Source organism: Rhineura floridana, chromosome 5 (genome assembly GCF_030035675.1).
Source record: "Rhineura floridana isolate rRhiFlo1 chromosome 5, rRhiFlo1.hap2, whole genome shotgun sequence".
NCBI classification, from domain to species: domain Eukaryota; kingdom Metazoa; phylum Chordata; class Lepidosauria; order Squamata; family Rhineuridae; genus Rhineura; species Rhineura floridana.
The window spans coordinates 7,729,858-7,742,273 of NC_084484.1; the positions used below are offsets into that span (position 1 = coordinate 7,729,858).

A 12,416-nucleotide genomic window follows, 5' to 3' on the forward strand; every position below is an offset into this window, starting at 1 on the left:
AGTAGGAGGCACATACAATTGTTTGTGACAGCTAGCCAGTGTTTAGACTTGACTTGACCAGAAATATAAAGACTCCCATGAAATAATCAGATGTGGACTGGTATGGATACATACTTGACAATGCATGTTTGTTGTTCCTAAATAGCATTCCTGAAGGAATCAGTAGCCAGATTGTGAATGTGTGTGTTTTTGTATAGACTCAGTGATATGAAAGATCCAATTACAGGGCCAATGTAGATTTCTGCAGTTGGAAGGTGTCCCAAGAATAATTTCATGCAACAGTAATAAGAACCAATGGATTTGGGTGATCTGGAAAGGGAATTAATTTTTGTGCGTGTATGGACTCGTGGCAGATAAGAACAAAATCAAAGTATAAAGTAAGTGTTCCAAGCCACCACTCACCAAGTGAATTGAACCAATAACACAGAGAGTCCTCATGCTGGAATCAGTAGTATAACCTCTAGGAAAGTGTAGTTCTGGCATGGAGATGCTTCATTACATTAGGGTCAGCTTGATTTTTGAGTAATTTTTGATGTAAAACTAAAGTGGTGTAGTCTTGGAGATGAAAGTGAAAAGTGTATATGAAAGAAATGAAAAAAGAAGAGAAATGGATTAAAATGACATTTTCTATAAAGAATATAGATGCTGTATGTTTCAGTTCTTTAGATTACAGATAGTTGGATGATATAACGCAATGGGTCCCAAACTTATTTTTCCCTGTGAATCACTTGAAAATTGCTGAAGGTCTTGGTGGACTACTTAATGTTTTTCTGCCTGTTGTAGCAACTGTAATGCAGTGTGCTTGATGCTGTATGATTTTTAATTGTATTTTAATTGCTTTTTTCTTATATATTGTATTTTATTTACAACTCCATAGAATTCAAACTGTAATACAATAAAATAAAAAAAGAAGCAAGAAAATACATTTAAAAGTCAGTATGAATATTTAATGCAATGAGTCTTCCATCTTCAACCCAAATTCACAGACATGCTGTGGATCACCTGAATAAGGCTTGTTGACCACTGGTGGACCACGACCACAGTTTGGGAACCCTGATATAAGGACTGACTTTCTTTCTTTCTTTCTTTCTTTCTTTCTTTCTTTCTTTCTTTCTTTCTTTCTTTGGTGACAAAAAGCCTATGGGACATGGGAACTAAATGCTGGATATTGGAGGACTAGTTTAAGTTCCAAACCAATTACGGTCCAGTTTGGATGCCTTAGGAAAGTTTATTATTATTTCTCTACTACAATTCCCATCTATAAATGGTATTTTGGTTATGCAAAGTGAGGAGAATATATTTTTCTAAGGTTTGTATAACTAATGGCGAAAGATGTTTCCTAAGTGGACACTGATGACTAGAAGATGCTTGCGTTGACCAGAAGATGATTGCTTAAATGAGTACAGATTGCCCGTGATGGCTGGTGGCAATTAGCTAGTGAACACATCTCACCTGGGGACAAACATTTGGGGACAGTTAGAATTTAACCAACAGGGTAATTTTGAAGCTGACCTGCAACAAAGCCTTGAGATGTTCTAAGGATACTTGCTTTTAAGATGCAAACTAGCAGTGTGGATTTGAGTGACTGCCTGCTCCCCTGTGCTTCACGCATATATTTGTAAATTAACAGATACTACTGTCATTTCATAAGTATCCAATTGTCTCTCCCAGGAGAATTAAGCCTATAAAAGTTTTGCCTTTAAAACTTCCTTTTGCTCAGCAAACTGGAGAGAGTTAAGCAATGGCAACCATTGTGACCTACCTTATAGGGATTTTGTTTGGAGATTTTGTTTGGAGGTTTTGTAAATGAGATAATGAGCTGGTTTGCATGTAACTTTAAGCCAAACTATGACCAAATGCAAGTGTGCAAAATCCCAGAAAATTTATTTATTTATTATTTATTGCACTTGTATACCGCCCCATAGCCGAAGCTCTCTGGGTGGCTTACAGCAACCAAAAACATTAAAACAAATATACAATTTAAAACACATATTTTAAAAACAATTTAAAGCACAATTTTAAAATTTAAAACAATATAAAAACAATTTAAAACACATGCTAAAATGCCTGGGAGAAGAAGAAAGTCTTGACCTGGCACCAAAAAGATAACAGTGTTGGTGCCAGGCGCACCTCGTCAGAAAGGCCGTTCCATAATTTGGGGGGCACCACTGAGAAGGCCCTCTCCCAGAGCTTGGAAAAGTTACTTTTTTAAAACTACAACTCCCATCAGCCCCAGCCAGCATGGCCACTGGATTGGGCTGATGGGAGTTATAGTTCAAATAAGTAACTTTTCCAAGCTCTGCATGTGCCTCTGAGCATATGATGAGTGGTGGCAACACCTGCCCTTATTCCCTCTTCCTTGTTGCCATCCTCTGAGCTTCCCTTGGAGTAGGCACCCAGAGGAGGGCCTTTGATCTTGAACGTAGTGTATGGGTGGGTTCGTATCAGGAGAGGCGATCCATCAGGTATTTTCCCAAGCCGTGTAAGGCTTTATAGGTCAAAACCAGCACCTTGAATCGAGCTCGGAAACATACAGGAGAGATTGTGGCTATTTTGCTCCTCTTCCAGTCCTGCTTCTGCTCTATTGCTCTGAGCTAAGTAAGCCATAGTTTGGCTTGGTGTGTGGTCTGAACCTGAGCTCGTGGTTTGTCTCACTCCAGACAAACCATGAACCCAGGTTTGGATGGCAAGCTCACTGAAACCATGGCTTAACTCACAGCAGTGCAGCAGCAAGACCAGAGAAGGAGAAAAGTGGCCACGATCTCCTTTCTGGGAGCCTGCATGCTTGCACTATGCTGCAGTGTTGAATGAGAACCAGCTCAAAGTTTATAAAGCTGTTAATATAGCCCCCAAAGTTTGAGCAAATCAGTTTTTGTTATAGCTGTTCAGTAGATAGCAAGACATACTCACTTCAGAGCTAAAGTGCTTCTTTGAGAAATGCCTCCATCTTTCTTTTGAACTGGCAGATGGTTCCAGTCATGGCCTGCTGTTGTTTTCTGCAAAGCAGCATTACCTTCCTTGAATTCATGAGTGCCTATCAATCAAGGCTCAAATGGCAGGCAATGCAGTGAATCAATAAAATCTCTACTTTCAGCTGCAGGGTTGGCTAGTAATTCTTCTCGTGTCACTGCCTGGTTAAACAGTCATACTCCTGCTAAAAGCTTAGCAAGACATAATAGATTCATGCGGTGCTGACCTATTGTGTGGCATTTACCCTAGAAAAGCAAAAGAGGTTACTGTTTCACTAAAACAAACCAGACACCGATGCATTGTACATAGAAATGCATTCACACATTTCAATCTGCTTCATTAGAGCCAAGGAGACTCCCTTTTTCTTCCTCTTGTGCAGCAATGCGGTCATCTGATATATTCATGGCAAACCCTTCTTTAAGGATGGTTCACACATCAAGCCCCAATGGATCTGTCAGGCCAGCCCCTCTGCCCAGTTTGGTAATAATTCATTTAGAACATACAGGTTTTATTTCTTAATCTGCAAGAAGGCAGACAAATTAGTGAAAATGTGAACCTTAGAATTGCACTAAAAGACCACAGAGATGTGTTTGCTTGTTTATTTTAGAGTTTTAGTCTTTACCTATTTCAGGAGCCAGAGCAACAATACTTTAAAAACAAAACAAACATGGGTCTAAAATACAGAATAGAATCCAGAAAACATGTAAATTAGGCTTGCATATTTGATTAACAGCAACACTGGTTTTCAAATACTAGTATCACGGTTTAATGATTCTGAAGTGTTCCATAACTGTCAAGCAAAGCAATTTGAATTGTATCTTTGTGTAACTTTGTGAAACTATTCCATATATGCTCACACCATCCCTTTCCATTCTACATCCAGGTAAGCAAGAGACATTATCAGAGTTCAAGGATGCATTCCATCCAGGCAAAAAACACTAAGGGAAGGTTCAAAGCAGGGCCAGTAGGGGGTGTTGCTTGGGGAGAATCCTAAGGGCCATAGAGAGATGCCTGGAGAGCCACATTTGGCCCACAGGCCCTAGGTTTCCCATCTTTGATTTAGGGTTACATGCAAACCTACCTGCAGTTAGCAAAAATAAGTCCTGGCTTGTTGTTGGCTTAGTGGGCTTAACTGTGGTTTAGGGTTAAGTGTGAATGCAGACCCTTTCTTAACTATGACTTAAGTGTGGTTTGTTTGTTCACCCTACACAAATTGCCTGCCAAGCAACAGAAACAGTAGCTAAGAATGGCTAGAAAATGAAAGTGCTCTTAGCACTTAGCTGCTCTTGTTGGCACTTTTTTCTGATGTCACTGCTAGCTCTGTCTGATAATAGGATTCGTTCCCCTGCCCCACTCCTCCCTGTGTATCCTTATCTTCAGAGATGTAATATGTACAGGATATGAAAACTTAAAAGGCACCTTTATAAATTCATCACTTAGCAGACTTTGTACTGTTAAAAGATTGAACTCATGTTACTGAATGTTGTTACATGCCTCCCTTAACCTGTGGGGAGCTTTTCAAGAAAAAACAAAGACAGCAAAGCATACTTGTTAACATGTCCATTGCTGGAACCCCTTCCCCACATCCCATCATGCTTCTTTTCACAGCAGCTTTGGAAACTTGCATGAAATTTGCTGGTCTAGATTACTTAAGAAGGATGGGGAGGCCAGAGGGTTTAGATAGGGGATTGTGACAATTGCCATTCATCATAATTACAGCTCACAATCAGAGTAATGGCAAAGGGGTGAATGTTAAGTAGTGATTGGGGGCTATGAAGACTACTATGGCTGTGTGTATTTGAAAAAGCTTGGGGGTTGGAAATCTATCTCCCAGACAGAGTACGGTTAAGGAATGAGTTTGGTTATTAAGTGTGGTGCTGTTTCTTCCACTAATGGCAACTCACAGTTGCAGTAATGTAGGGGGAGGATTAGCAGGTGGGGGAAATAAAGTCAATAAGCATTGCAGCAGTAGAGCGGAGTGTGACGTCCTTCCCCAGCACCACCTGTGAAGCTCTCACTTTGTGGCTACCAGCAGACAGGAACGTCAGGTTTATTCTTACCCTTTACAGCACTAGCACAGATCTCAACAGATCCCCCTGCTAGGCCACACTACCCAACACTCTGTAACCCTTTTAGCCAATAGACTGTGCCTAGTCTCTGCCTGGCTATTCCGATACCTTGTGTCAATGGGTATAGGTAATTTGTAACCCCCCCTGCAGCCCCTTGACTCTGAAGCATACAGCCCTGGGTTTCTCTGTGGGACTGGATACACTTTCCTCCGATCCGCCGCTGCCACCATTCGATACAAACTGTTCAGCCTTGGTTACTCTGCCATCCCCCTGGATTGTGTATCCCAGCTGAAGAATCAGGCTTTTTGTAAACCAAGAAATATTTATTGAACACTAAAAATAACAAGATTACTTAAGTACTTTGTTGACAAGCTTATGGTTTCATATATGTTCTGACATGTACTTTACTTCTCATTAATTGCCTCAGAACTCTGACTCACTCTCAACAACACCAACAACCTCCAAACACCACCAAAACCTCTCTTTCACCTCTCTAAACCTCCAACATCCACACAGATTCAACTGTCATTCTTCCATTTATACTCCCAGCCATTCAAACGCTCAGCCAATCATTCAGCATTCTACTGCTCATGTACTCCCCCTCCTCTTTCACTCCACTTACCATATATCTTCTATATAATCAGCACTTACCATATTTACAATATAAGCAGGAACATCACACGGAGCAGTGGAAGGAAAAAGTTAAGAAACTCTGGGCATTTTCCTGGTGGGGAAGGTGGGGAATCAGCTGTTGACAAGAGTAGGTGAAGAAATGTTGACCAGTGAGAAGGGGCATAGTGATCTGGTGAGGGAATGTCAGGAGCAGGACACCCCAGAGTCTTTCAGGATCTCAGGCTGAGAGTATGGAAAAGACAGGAAGTAGGTGAGGAGGAGGGTGTAGTCATCCAGGGTCTTGGGAGAGTGTCTTAGACCCTTTACTTTTTCAGGAGCAGGCTCACAGCAAGGTCCCTATGTCTCCACTGTCCTACCAACCAATCAGCATGATATTAGCCACTGAGAAGAGTTTTCTGGCTGCCTTCTCTTTTCCTGCTGATCGGAGCCAATCAGAGTGAAAGGAGGTGAGTCAGCCACTGAGAAGACTCTTCTTGGTAGCTAATGTTCTCCCTTTTCATGTTGACATGCTTATATGGATATCTGTTGTTGTGGGGGAAGGCATTAACAAGGATTTCATTCTCAACCCAGCAGCAAAAGAAAACAGAGGGGGGGTAGGGGTGTGTGGCTGTGGCTATCATGAAGGGAGCCTGCACTTTTGAATTTGTTACTACAAAACTGGTGGGGAGCAGGGAAAATATGATGATGATGAAACCTAGGTTTGTTTGATTGCCTGTGCGGTGGCTTGTGGTTAAGCATGGTTTGTTTAACAAACTATGCTTTAATAAGCCACGGTTGAACTTTGGCTTAGCGTGATGTGTTGACAAGATCATCATATGGTCTGGCACAAAGTAGGTAATAGTCAAAAGCACTCTTGGCTAGATTTAGATTTGTGATATGACTTGAAGGAAAAGGTGGGCTTTAAGGTGGGGTTGATGTCTATCAGTTTCCATAGCTGAAATTATACAACCCACATACAACATCCAATGGCCAGTGATTTCCCTAGCCCAGGAGTGGCTAACCCGTGGCCCTCCTGATGTTGTTGGACTCCAGTGCCCATCAACTTGAACCAGCATGGCCAATGGTCAGGGAAGATGGAAGTTAGAGTCCAACAACATCTGGAAGGTCACAGGTTAAGCCACCCCTGCCCTAGCCCAACATAGCAGGAAATACCGCTCTGTCTTGAGGGCAATGAGAACTCACAACCATCAAGGATTCAGTCAATACTGAATTAATTAGCCACTCAGAATTCTGTGTTCAGTTTTCCATGATTTGTGTATCCAAATAGATAGACTTAAGGATTTTGACTAATTCATCAACACTTTGCACCCCACTATTAAGTTTGAAACGACTTATGATGCCAAGTGTATCCATTTTCTAGATGTGGAGATCAAACACAATCATGGGATTTTGGTTACAAACATTTATAGGAAACCAATGGATGTTAATTCATATCTCCAGGATGACAGCTACCATCCCATGTACCTCAAACATAATCTCCCATATTCTCAGATGCTGAGATTAAGGAGGGATTGTAGCCATGTGAGAGATTTTCTCACCCAAGCAAATGTGTTGATGAGACAACTACAACACAAAGGGTATCCTCATAGGATCCTAAAACAGGCATTATATCAGCCGTAGAACCTTACTTACATTCAAGGATAGGTCTATTCCGGAGCACAGGATGATTGTACCGGTAACATACGACACATATGCAGCATCCATAAAAGAGGTTATTAATAAACACTGACACTTCCTGGAGGATATTCCACACTGTAAGAACTATCCCATGTTTGCATACAAATGTGCACCTAATCTAAGGGATGTGTTAATGCATTCGAGACTGAGAACACCTAGGTTGCTTAATAGCACTATAGACAACAGCAACAATTCCATAGGTCAATTCCATCTGGCAAGTGTAGTGTTTGTTCTAACTGCAACAAAATCAAATCATTCATCAGCCCCAGAGGGTATATCATATCAAAGATTTATTTATGTGCAATACTAAAGGATTTATATATATTGTGCATTGTCCATGCCCTCTTTTGTATGTGGGTATGACTACAAGGAAAATTAAAATATGCATTTGTGAACATAAAAGTTGTATTAGAACTAAGAAGGTATGCGCCCCATTAAACGCTTTTTGGAATTCTAACACGATGAGAAATTGCTTCAATTTTGGTGTGTAGAAAAAATTAAAACTTCAGGGAAATATTTTGGATAAGATACCTTAATGCCAAATGGTTTAAATGAAGAGTTAGATTGGAAGCCTATTATTTAGAATTATATTTATCGTGTTCATAGATTCATTTATTGGTTACTCCTAGCCATAGTCTATGAGTTGGTTTGGCTCTGGTAAAATGGTTCCTGATTGTATATATATGCTAAGATCTGTAAATTGAAATCACTTTACTAAATACGTTAAGTACTGACAGAATGAAGCCCTTATACAGGGATGTTAGTATTGCATCACCCTTACACTGGATGCTGAGTCATTATAGAAAAAATAAAAATAAAAATCAGCTTATTTTTGAGTGCGGACTTAGAATAGGAAGCATATGCATGCAGAATAGGAGCAAAAACAAGAGATAGAAGCAGAACATTTGGGTGAGTAAACTTTTCATGGATAATTGAGACAAATTTCATTTTAAATGCTTGTTTGAATTGGAATATAATCCTGAGTGGTTATGTTTACATAAACTTGTATCTTGCTGCATTATGGAAGGATTATAAAGTATTTTTCATAGATAATATCTGCAGCAGCAACATAGTTCACATAGAAAGCTTGATTTTTTAAAAGTTTAAGTATATTTTTAATATGAATTGGTATATTATTTTATGTTAATAAAAAGTGTTTTATATATTTTTTTACATTTTTAAGTATTGCCTATCTAAATTTAAGCACAAAGAGAAGCTCTCTGAATAGATGCCACTGAAGACGCCTTGTTTCAAGTCGAAACGTGTCTAGGAAATTATTTGAGATATGTGGTGTATTTTATCTTTGCATTTTACACGTCTGTATTAGAATACCTTTGTAATTTATTGCTGTATTGTCTTTGGGAGTGCATGTACATCTTGTCAGCACAGCAAGCAGTTTACATCACAATTTGTGGGAGCAAGCTGCATGTATATTAAAAATTGGTCGTTATTGTGCATTCTGTTGACTATCAGCCATAGACCATGTTTTCCACTATTCATTTCTGCATATTTTTTCAGAAATATATCATGTTTAATTAGACCTTGGCTTCATGTGCTCATTTGTATTTGGATATTGGTCAAGGTAAAGCATCTCCACGTTAGATTTATTTCCAAATAGATTTAAGACATTACTCAAACTGGAGTTAGACAATACTTCTAATAGAGCCAATGTTACCCCTGGTATATTAATTTCTTTTTGCTTCACAGTTATCTCTGCCCAACTCACTCCTAAACATTTGGCATTCTCAAATACTTCTCATCACTGTTAGGTCAGGTGTGATAGTTGCTAGAAACCAAGGGCACATTCCAGGACACTGTGAAATGCAAAAACTGTTTGACTGGAGACCTTAGTGGGATGAATGTGCCCATCACCAGTAACAATGGCTCTATCATACCACTCCAAACATTCTGGGGGAAAAAAACAGCCTTATAATCTTTCTCCAGCTAGAGTCTCTGAAGGACCCATTGCAAAATCACTTTCCCTGTGAGACCAGTTTTAATTAATCCACAAGTTTAGAAAGATGTTTGTACCTCCCCCCTCCTGCCACAACTGCTTATATTAAAATAATGCTGTAACTGGTGATGCTTGCAGTTAAGAAGGTATATACATGCCCACACATAGATTCCCAGTTGGAATTTAGAAGCTAATAAATATTGATTGTGAATTTTAACCTCTTTTTTTATTTATTTTAGAGTCTGTATTAACTGGCTTTTTAACTGAACAAGCAATGTGCAGGATTTTTACATTTAATGAGGCCTGAATAAAAATACTGCATAGCTTCACTATCTGGGTAAATCAAGAAAAGCTGGAGTGAAGAGCTCCCCATTAGTTATATTAACATCCATCATACCCTTTCATCATTGCAAGTGACTACTATGGAAATGCACCTTCCACTCCATTTTCTATTGAAAAATCTGCCAAGCTGATCCTGTGTATTAGACATTCTAAAATATTTCTCCTCGCTGATAGGTCAGGTGTGATACATGCTAGAAAATAAGAACACATTGCAGGACAAAGAAAATATTGTTAGTTCCCCTGTTTTCTCTCACCCCAACCTCACCCTTTCTAAGGCAAACTTTAGCAGATGTAGACAAGATTTTAATAGCAATATAAAGAGAAATGCACGACAACCTCATTAAGGGCCCTATAATAGCCTGTCAGAATATATCTGAGGACAATATATGTGTCTAGTTAGTGACTGCATTGCTAACTGCTCCTTGGCCCCCTCTCATAATCATCCATCTTCTATTAGCCTGCTTTCCAATAATGCTTCCCACCACATGTATCCACTCTTCCTTTCAACTGCTTCACAATTGCTGACATAACTCTTTAAGTACAGAAGAATCAGAGCTGGTAAGTGACAGTAATAAAAAAGCAGTTAGTGGCTCACCCCACTGCTAGCCGTGATACGGTACATTATAAGAGTTTTCTTCCTTTCTTCTGGTAATCATGAGGACCATTTTGGCCCATCCCAACATCTGCAGGAGGTCAAGGCTTGGGGAGCCCAGGGATTTCAAACCATCTGCCACAAAAAAGAGAAGGAAAGGAAGGCCCTAAATGGTGATCTAAAGAGCCATTTAGAGTTATTTATCACCCGAATGACAAACCCATCATTATTAATTGCTCCTGCCTATTGTTTTTTCATGTACAACGAGAACGCCTGTGGACATTATTAAAATAGATTTTAAAACCCTGCTGCAGCTGGAGGGCCGTTTTAACTCGCAAAGATTGAAGGGATTCTTTTTTCCTTTTTGACCAAAGGCTGCACATCCATCCTGCTGAAAAATCCAGCATTCTTCTAAAGAGCCGTAGTCTGCAAAGGTCACAAGTCAACTAATAAAGCATCAGGGTCTGAAGTTTGCTGTAGCTGCAGTAGCTGTTTGGGGAGTTATGCTGAACATGCTGAGGACCATGGGACATGTTTCATGAGGTTGTTTTCTGCTGCATATTTAAAGATTTCTTGTTCTACTGTCTAGAAAGCATCTGTACTAATCTGAGGGCAAGGAAACTTCTAGTCTTATCTGTTCATTTTTATGAGAAAGCTACACTTTAATAAAGACTACAGTATTGTATGTTTTTAAGTTTGATACCACAAAGGGGTCATGGATGGAATGAACTACTCGGGGGGGGGGGCAATGCCTATATTTTGGGGGCTTCATCCATAATAAGTAGAAAATGGACAGAAGTATATATCCAAGAAGAGACCAATCAATTCCAGCTGAATTTCAAAATTATGTGTTTGTGAAAAAAGGGCTTCTGCAGGTAACAAAGAGAGATACTTTTTTAAAAAATGAGCTATCATGGGTAAGTTGTTTTGTTTCTGTTTGTTGTAATCCACACTATGACACTGAAACAACTGTCTGTGATAATAAAGGTCAGTAATGACCAGTACCTTTTTTGTGATGGTACTTAGCAGCACAGTCACCTCTTTTTTTGTGGCCCTTGGCAGCCATTTTCTGCTGTCACCCATAGCTGTTTTATGATGATGTGTGTATTGGCACCTCATTTTTTTTACCTAAAAAGGACTGCTAATGACTGTTAGACCTTTGTGACTATTTTCCAACTTGTACCTCTTCTGAACTGCACAATAATTAAACTAAACAATGTTACTAGATATTCCACTTGGTTAAAAGAATGAGTTTTTGGTTATTTTCAAATTCTGTTGACTTCCAATAGTGTGAAGGTCTCAAGTTACTGAGGGGTTGGTGTTGCCAACCAACAAAGAAAATAAATTAGCCTGGCTGCTGTACTCTTGGGTCAAAGCATTTGGCCCAGATTTTTCTTTGATTTCTGGATGAGGGTACAATATAAATATTTTCCCCAAACTGGATTAATTTTCAGGGTTCAGGCATGTTTAAAGAATGTTCATCTTTCTTTTAAATACAAGGTGACAAGGGCTTTTATTTACAACTTCTTTTTTTAAAATGACAAAGGTCTTGGCTGCTCCTAGCAGTCCAGCCATATTCTTGGCCAGAATGCCCCATGGGAATAATGCTAAGTCAAGATGTAGTTCTCAGGAGCATTCTTGGAAAGAAAGATGGCTATCACCCATCTGCTTGAAATGGCAGCAAGGCTTTTGTTGTTGTTAAAAGGAGGGGGTTGCTCTTGGCCAACTCATATTTAAACATAAGATAAAAATTCTTAGAATTTGCCCCCTGAAAGTTGCTGAATAATAATAGTCGTATGAAAGTTGGATACGGGAGAAATTTGGCCCAGCTTGAGGCTGTTTTTTGTTTTGCTTTGCAGACAGTTGCTGAAGAGTGAGTGGCAAGGCCTGCTTTGTTCCTTCAGCTATTTTAAAGCCATACTCCTTATGTGAACACACTGTTTTGGGGGGTTCTGCTCCCACAATTACCCAAAGTCATCTGAACACTCAACTGTAAGACTCAGTCTACAAGGACTATAATACTTGAGTTCAAGATACTGTGAGATGCTGGGGGTGGGGAACTCATCAATTATCCACCCAGATATGTTTCAATCATTGATGAGAACTCACAGTCCTTTGTAAAGCAGAGAACAGAAGAATTTGGGTTCACTAGGGCCACATTCACACCATACAGTTATTC

The 12,416-nt window shown here is 39.6% G+C and overlaps 1 long non-coding RNA gene across 1 annotated transcript; it reads left to right on the top strand.

Moving 5' to 3' along the window:
• Nucleotides 1-4,290: 4,290 nt before the first annotated feature.
• On the top strand, nt 4,291-11,464 carry LOC133385773 (uncharacterized). The gene is made up of 2 exons (XR_009762943.1): nt 4,291-8,258; nt 10,612-11,464. It is a non-coding gene; the product is annotated as an uncharacterized LOC133385773 (long non-coding RNA).
• Nucleotides 11,465-12,416: the final 952 nt, after the last annotated feature.